Source organism: Colobus angolensis, unplaced genomic scaffold, assembly GCF_000951035.1.
Source record: "Colobus angolensis palliatus isolate OR3802 unplaced genomic scaffold, Cang.pa_1.0 Scaffold575, whole genome shotgun sequence".
Lineage (NCBI taxonomy): Eukaryota > Metazoa > Chordata > Mammalia > Primates > Cercopithecidae > Colobus > Colobus angolensis.
In genome coordinates this window covers 258,171-267,126 of record NW_012119321.1, presented here as the reverse complement: position 1 = coordinate 267,126, position 8,956 = coordinate 258,171, and positions in this window count along the sequence as shown.

Below are 8,956 nucleotides of genomic sequence, written 5' to 3'. Positions count from 1 at the left end.
AAAAAAATGAAATGATTCAATAAGTCTAATGAAACAATCTCTTCACACGTTTATCATTTTTTGTGGTGAAAACATTTAAATTCTATTTTTCTAGCAATTTTGAAATATGCTATGCCTTATTATTTATTATAATCACTATTCTGTGCAATAGATCACTAAAATTTATCTCTATTGTCTAACTGAAACCTTTACCTTTGATTAACATTTCTCCTTTTCCCACCATCCACCTCTTCCATCCTCTGGTAACCATCATTCTGCTCTCTTCTTCTATGAGTTCAATGTTTTAAGATTCCACATATAAGTGAGATCATGCCATATTTGTCTTTCTGTACCTATCTTATTTTACTTAACATAATGTCTTCCAGATTCATTCATGTTGTGGCAAATGACACAATTTCTACCTTTTAAAAGGTTGAATACTATTCCACTGCATTTATATACCACATTTTTTTTCCATTCTCATGATGAACATCTAGGTTGTATCTATATCTTAGCTATTGCAAATAATGCTGCAAAGAATATAGGAGTGCAGATATCTTTTTAGCACACTGGTTTCAATTCCATTGGATATATACCCACAAATGGACATAGCAACTTTTGATATACATTCAGAAGCAGATATATTCAATTCTTTGAATATATACCCAGTGGTTGGAACATATGGTAAATCGATTTTTTGTTTTCTGAGTAATCTCCATACGGTTTTCCTTAGTGGCTGTGTTAATTTACATTTTCACCAAAAGGCACAAGAGTATTTTTATCTCCACACCCTTGCCAACACTTGTTATCTTTCATCTTTTTTTATTAGTCGTTTTAATAGGCATTAAGTAACATGTTATTGTGTTTTTTATTTATATTTTCTCTATGATCAGTTTTAATGAGTGTTTTTTTCATCTATGTTGGCTTTTTCTATGTCTTTGATTTACTTTTCTTTTTTACTGTTAATTTTTGTGAGTATCTAGTAGGTGTATGTATTTTGAGTTTTATGAGATATTTTTATTTGACAAATGTCTATTTAGGCTCTTTGCCCATCTGGACTGGATTATTTATTTTTTTGCTCTTGAGTTGTTTGAGTTTCTTATATATATTCGATATTTGCCCCTCATGAGATGAATGGCTTGCTAATATTTTCTTTCAATCTTTGGGCTGCCTCTTCATTCTATTAGTTGTTTTCTTTGCTGTGCAGTAGATTTTTCAGTGTTATCTAAGTCAGTATGTTTAATTCCACTTTTGTTTTCTGTGCTTCAGGGGTCATGTCTGAGAAATCTATGTCTAGACCACTGACATGGAGCATTTTTTTCTGGGTTTTTTTTTTTTTTTTGTAGCTTTACAATTTCAGAGTTTACATTTAAGTCTTTAGCCAACTTTAACTTGATTTTTATATATAGTGGAGATAAGAGTCCAATCTCATTCTCGTTCTTGTGAATATTCAGCTTTCCCAACACTGTTTATTATTGAGAGTGCTCATTCTTTGTTGTATGTTCTTAGCACCTTCATCAAAAATCAATTGACCATCATTTCGTAAGATTATTTTTGTGCTGTCTATTTTGTTCCACTGGTTAATGTTCCCATTTTTATGCCAGTACAATGCTGCTTTGATTACAATAGCTTTGTAATTGATTTTAAGTTAAGGTAGTGTGATGCCTCCAACTTTGGTCTTTTGCTCAAGATTTGGCTAATTGGTTTTTTTTTTTTTGGTGTAGTTGCATGTACATATTAAGATTTTTTTTCTATTTTTATGATAAATGACATTGGCATCAAATCTACAGTTCTTTGGAGTTTGTTACTGGAAGTTTATTGTGTTTCTTTCATGGTGTCACTTTCCCCCTGATTCTTTGTGATCCACCTCGCATTGCAACAGTCTGTGCATTGAAAGGAGCAGATACCTCTTCCAAAATTTATGAACTGACCTCAGTAAGTAATGACCTTCACCTGGGGCAGAGGTACCTTTGGGTACGCTGTGGTGCAGATTGTAGTGGCACACGGAACCAAATATGGGCTCATTCAGTGTCTCCATATGTGGAGGAGTGTCGCACTATTTACATGGTCATTGATGACAAGAGCTATTGAATTTCCATGACAGCAGTGCCTCTATGTCCTCAGCAGTGCCTCTATGCCATGTCTATGACATGGAGCCGAGTCAGGCAGTGGTACTGGGTAGAGCTGTCAGTGTGCACATAATAAGCCGTAGAAGCCAGCTACAGGTGTGTGCATGCGGGTTGGGGCCAACTGCAGGCTGGTAATAGGGTTTCTGCTGGTCGCATTTGTCTATGCAGCTATGGAAAAAACTTGAGACTTGCAAGTAGGTGTAGCTGCAGGGTCCAGCTGCAGATGCAAGCAAAGGGCTGGGGGCAGGTGCGAGGGGCCTGAGGCTAGCTTCCTGTGCATGTGCAGCTGTGATGGTTAGGGCTAGTGGTATGCAAGATCTCAGTATGGTCAGTCATTGGTATGTATGCAGTGTTGGGAGCTTGAGTCTACAGCAGGTGGCCTAGGGATGTTTGAAGGAATGCCTGTGGTGGCTGCAGACACTGCAGTTATAGTAGGTGTAGTGACTTAAGAGAGAATAGAGAGAGAGGGATGGTGGTTCAGGCACATGGAAACTAAAGGCTGCACTTTTAAGTCCATGGGTTGGGGTGCCTATTGCAGCAGCAGCTGGGGAAGCTCCAAGGAGGGGGAGAAAGACAAGTGGTGACTTAAACATGTGGGGGCTTTGTAGGCAGAAAACTGTTGGGATCCCAGTGGTGAATGCTGCACGGGATCTACTGCACCTATGCTAGCCGTGGTTTCCCTCAGCAGTAAAAGCTGCTGGGGTTCTGTGCTGAGCAAGCCACTGAGACCCACAATAACAAAAAACATGAATGCCACTGGTAGTAAAAGTTTCAGAGGATGTACAGTGGCCACTAGGGCTGTCGAGGTCTTCAGCAAAACAAATTGCTGGAGTCCTGTACAAAACAGGCAATTGGAGACTATAGTGACTCCTGCTGAGTGCCTTAAACTATCAGACCCCATGTCTCTTTGTTTTTTGCCATCTCTAGATATCTCAGCTTTACCATTCTCCCCAACAACCGGGGTGGGTGGAAACAGAAGCTGGTCATTCAGGAGGTGGTCTGAAAGGCAAGGGAAGTGTGTAGTTCACACTGTTGTTTTCTCTGCACAGGGAACCAGGGAGTCAAGGAGTTCCTTCTCAGTGCCATGCAGTGCTGGCCTGAAGGATGACGTAATTCAGGCAAAAAAGAAACTGCTCTTTCTCCCCTTTTTGTGTAGTTATTCTTGAGTTTTCTTTCCCACTCTATTGTTGCAGCTTCTTAAGTGGATCACTGAGTTCGTTTTATTGAGAAAACAAAATCCTGTATCTGAGTAATGTAAGATTTAAAAAAAAAAATTCAGTCCTAGAAAAACATTAGAAAGAGAAATCAACACATTCTATTTCCCCCTTGAGCTATGTATTCATCTCTGGGAACTGCTTTCTATTGCCACAAGTTGCTGTAAACTAATCTAATAATGCCACAGCAGACACTATAACCTACACCATAGAGCTTGACAATTTATAGCCAATCACTAATCAACATTGTTTCTGTAAGTCAATGAGACTCCCTTACAAACAACTTCGTATTCATCCACTTCCTGTCTCCCTTTCTTGTCTTAAATATCCATGTGTAACTGCTGCTAATCAGAGTGTATCTTTAGGCCGACTTGAATCTATGCTCCTAGGTTGCAATCCTCAAATTTGGCCCAAATAAACTCTATATTTATATTAATTTTTGCCTCACCTCCTTCCTTTTATGTCAACAGTGAATAGCTGCCAAATTGTTGTTTTTTGTGGGGGAAAGAAAGGCCGGGATCCTCTACTCTACCATCTTGCTGACATGAGAAAAGATTGTATTTTCCTTCTAATATCAAATATGTGGTGTCTTTTTTTAACACTACTTTTCCAGCTTACTGATACCAAGTCTGGATATCCAAAATTCAATTCAATTCTGACATCTGGAGTTAACATCTGACCTTGAAAGTTAAAAGGTTTATGTCCAAAACACTACCCCCACTTCAGACTCCAATTACAAATCCTAGGCCACCCATACTTCTGACTGATTTAGAGTAAATGTAGAGGTTCCCACAGCCTTTATCCCTGCCCTCCAAGTTTCAATAATTTTCTAGAACAACTTGAAGAACTCAGAAATGTTTCCCTTACTATTATGTGTTTATTATAAAGGATACCACTCAGGAAAAGTGAAATGGAAGAGACCCATAGGGCAAAGTGTAGGCAAAAAGGTCTGGAGCTTCCATGCCTTCTCTGGATATACCACACTCCTAGTACTTCAATGTACACAACAATCCAGGTGCTCTCAGAACCCTATCATTTAGGGTTTCTATGGAAATTTAATTACAAAAATATGATTCACTAAATCAGAGGCCACTGGTGATTAAACTCAACAAGTAGCCCCTCTCCCTTCCCCAAAGGTCAGGGGGTGGAGCTGAAGGTGCCAAACTTATAATCACACGGTTTTGTCTTTCTGGTGACCAACTCCCATTTTGAAGTTGTCTAGGAATTCTCAACCATCTCATCAGTTTATTAGCATATGTAATACACTCTTATGATTCCAAAGATTCCAGGGGTTCTGGGAGCTGTCTGCCAGGAACTAAAGACAAAGACCAAAAATGTATTTTTAAATTATACTCCAACATTCATAAAATGCTTTATGCAAAAACGGCAGAATACACCCTTTCAAGTTTACATGGTATATTTATCATAAACTACATTCTGGACCATGAAGTACATTACAACAACTTTAAGTGATTATAAACCATACAATGTATTCTCTCAGACAGCAATAGCATTAAACCAGAAATCAATAACAAAGTGCTGGAAAATCTCAAAATATGTGGAGATCAAACAAAACACTCCAAAATTACAAATGAGTGAAACAGAAATGTCAAGAGAAATATTAAAATATTTGAATGAAATAAAAATGTTATTAAAATTTTTGGAATTCAGCAAAAACAGTGCTTAGAGGAAAATTTAGAGGACCAAATACATGTAATAGAAGAGTAGAAAGGTCTGAAAATCAACAATCTAAACTTCCAACCTAGAAAACTAGAAAATGAGGAGCAAATTAAATCCAAAGTGGTGCCTTATGCATTTGGAAATAGCAAAATTGTGCATGAAGATCAATACTGTGAGCTTTCATTCAATAAAAACCATGGGAATTTACCTGAAAAGGGAAGGACACTTCAGATCTCAGGAAAGGGAAGGTTGGCAAGCAGCCTATGGGACAGTGTTTGGCTGCTAAAATTGAGTGAGGGGGAAGGTGAAGCAAGATGGTGAAATGGAAGGCTCCAGTGATCATCCCTCCTGCAGTATCTACACAAAAAAGCACCTTCATAAGGACCAAAAATTAGATGAGTAATCACAGTACCTGGTTTTAACATCATATTAAGTAAACAGACATGGAAGAGAGTAGAAAAGGCTGCTTGAATCCATTATGCCATCCCTTCCTCATATCCTAGGGCTGTCGTGCGGTGTGGAGAGAGAATCCATGTACTTGGGGGAGGGAGAGTGAGTGCAGTCTTTGTGGAATGTTACATTGAAACTCACTGCAGAAAAAAAGATGAAGCAGAACTCAGCCAGTGCCCACCAGGGGAGCATTTGGACCAGCCTTAGCCAGAGGCAAATTGCCATCTCAGCAGTTGAAAACTGAGTTTTGTCAAGCCCTGCCACTGTGGGCTAAAATGCTCTGAGATCCTAAGTAAACTTGAAATACAGTCTAGACCACAAGGACTGAACTTTATGGGTAAGCCCTGGTGCTGCCCTGGGCTCAGAACCAGTGGACTTGGGGGGCACATCACTTAGTGAGATACCAACTGGTGTGGACAAGGTAGTGTTTGTGTCACTTCTCCAACCCTATACAATGCAGCTCACAGCTCCAGGAGAAACTCCTTTCTTCTGTTTGGTGGAGAGTCAAGAGGACTTTGCCTTGCAACTTGTATACCAGCACAGTCAGAGTAGAATAAGAGACCAGGCAAAGTCATGACGCCCTTGCTCGAGGATGACATTTTTAAACACACCCCGGGCCAGAAGGGAACTCTCTGCCTCAAAGGGAACAACCCATACATGGCAGAATTCATCACCTGCTGACGAAATAGCATTTTGTGCCTGAATAATCATCAGTAATACCCAGGCAGTACTTATCTCGGGCCTTGGGTAAGACTCAGAACCATGCTGGCTTCAGATGTGACCCAGCACATTACCAGCTATGGTGGTTATGGGGGAAGACTCCTTCCTGAGGAAAAGAGAGGAAAGAGTAAAGAGGCATCTTCTGCAGCTTGGGTACTAGCTCAGCCACAGTGGGATAAAGCAAAAAGCAGCCTCCTGGGTTTCCCACCAATTCTAGGTCTTGGCTACTGACAGCACTTGTTGACCTACAGTGGAGCCAGAGGGGAGTCCACTGCCCTGAAGAAGACTCATGACTGGCAGCATTTGCTACAAGCTGACTAAGAAGCTCTTGGGCCTTGAGTAAATGTTGATGGTGGTCACAGGCAATACCCATTACAGGTCTGGGGCACTGGTGCCCATGGAGAGAGGCACCTCTGCTTGACATAAACAGAGGGAAGAGTGGGAAAGACTTGTGGCTTGTATGTCAGCTCAGTTGCAGTAGAATAAAGCACCAGGTAGATTTACAAGGTTTCAACATCTAGGACCTGACAGCGTCTGTGGCCCAACCCAGAGCTGGGAGGAATGACACAGTCTAGCTGGATTTGCCACATGCTCGTCATAGAGTTTTGGGGGGCTTGAGTGAACCATAGGTTGTAACCAGGCAGTAGTCACTGTGGACATTGGTTGAAACTCAGTGTTCTGCTGGTTTCAGGTCTCACCCAGTGCATTTCCAGCGACCAAAGTGGGGCTTCTGTCACCTTTCCCCAGCTTCAGGAAGATCAGTAGAAAGAGAGAGAGAGAGAGAGAGAGAGAGAGAGAGAGAGAGAGAGACTCCATTTGTTTTGGGAAAATCAAGGGAAAAGAACAAGAGTCCACCTGGAAATCCAAAGAATTCTTCCAGATTGTACCCAAGACCACCAAAATGGTACCTCTATGACTCTTCAAGAGTCACAACATTGCTGGGTTGGGGTTAAGCCCTAAAACAGATACAATTGAAGTGAGAAAATACTTATATTACACAACCCAATTTCCCTTTGAATACCTAAAAATCCTTACCAAAAAGATAGGTACAAGCAAGCCCAGACTGTGAAGGCTAAAATAAATACCTAACTCATCAATGCCCAGATAGAGAACTATCCAAAAGTATCAAGAACTTTCAAGAAAATATAACCTCACCAAGTCCGTATCAGGGACCAATCTCTGAAAAAGAGACATATGTGACCTGCCAGATGGAGAATTCAAAATAGCTTTCTGAGGAAGCTTATCAAAATTCAAAATAACACAGAGAAGGAAGTCAGAACCCTGTCAGATAAATGTAATAAAAAGATGGAAAAAATTAAAAAGAACTGAACACAAATTTTGGAGATGAAAAAGGCAATTGACATATTGAAGAATGCATCAGAGTCTCTTAAATGCAGAAATGATCAAGTAGAATTAAAAATCAGTGAGCTTGAAGGCAGGTTATTAGAAAACAGAAAGCTAGAGGACACAAAAAGGAAAATAATAAAAAAAGAATAAAACTTGTTTACAAGATCTACAAAATAGCCTCAAAATGCGGGCTCTTTTTTGGTTCCATATGAACTTTAAAGCAGTTTTTTCCAATTCTGTGAAGAAAGTCATTGCTAGGTTAAAGGGGATGGCACTGAATCTATAAATTACCTTGGGCAGTATGGCCATTTTCACAATGTTGATTCTTCCTAACCATGAGCATGGTATGTTCTTCCATTTGTTTGTGTTCTCTTTTATTTCACTGAGCACTGGTTTGTAGTTCTCCTTGAAGAGGTCCTTTACATCCCTTGTAAGTTGGATTCCTAGGTATTTTATTCTCTTTGAAGCAATTGTGAATGGAAGTTCATTCCTGATTTGGCTCTCTGATTGTCTGTTACTGGTGTATAAGATTGCTTGTGATTTTTGCACATTGATTTTGTATCCTGAGACTTTGCCGAAGTTGCTTATCAGTTTAAGGAGATTTTAGGCTGAGACGATGGGGTTTTCTAAGTATACAATCATGTCATCTGCAAACAGGGACAATTTGACTTCTTCTTTTCCTAACTGAATACCCGTTATTTCTTTCTCTTGCCTGATTGCCTTAGCCAGAACTTCCAACACTATGTTGAATAGGAGTTATGAGAGAGGGCTTCCCTGTCTTGTGCCAGTTTTCAAAGGGAATGCTTCCAATTTTTGCCCATTCAGTATGATATTGGCTGTGGGTTTGTCATAAACAGCTCTTATTATTTTGAGATACGTTCCATCAATACCGAATTTATTGAACGTTTTTAGCATGAACGGCTGTTGAATTTTGTCAAAAACCTTTTCTGCATCTATTGAGATAATCATGTGGTTTTTGCCTTTGGTTCTGTTTATATGTTGGATTACGTTTATTGATTTGCGTATGTTGAACCAGCCTTGTATCCCAGGGATGAAACCCACTTGATCATGGTGGATAAGCTTTTTAATGTGCTGCTGGATTCGGTTTGCCAGTATTTTATTGAGGATTTTTGCATCCATGTTGATCAGGGATATTGGTCTAAAATTCTCTTTTTTTGTTGTATCTCTGTCAGGCTTTGGTATCAGGATGATGTTGGCCTCATAAAATGAGTTGGAAAGGATTCCCTCTTTTTCTGTTGATTGGAATAGTTTCAGAAGGAATGGTACCAACTCCTCCTTGTACCTCTGATGGAATTCAGCTGTGAATCCATCTGGTCCTGGACTTTTTTTGGTTGGTGGGCTATTAATCATGGCCTCAATTTCAGAGCCTACTGTTGGTCTATTCAGGGATTCAACTTCTTCCTGGTTTAGTCTTGG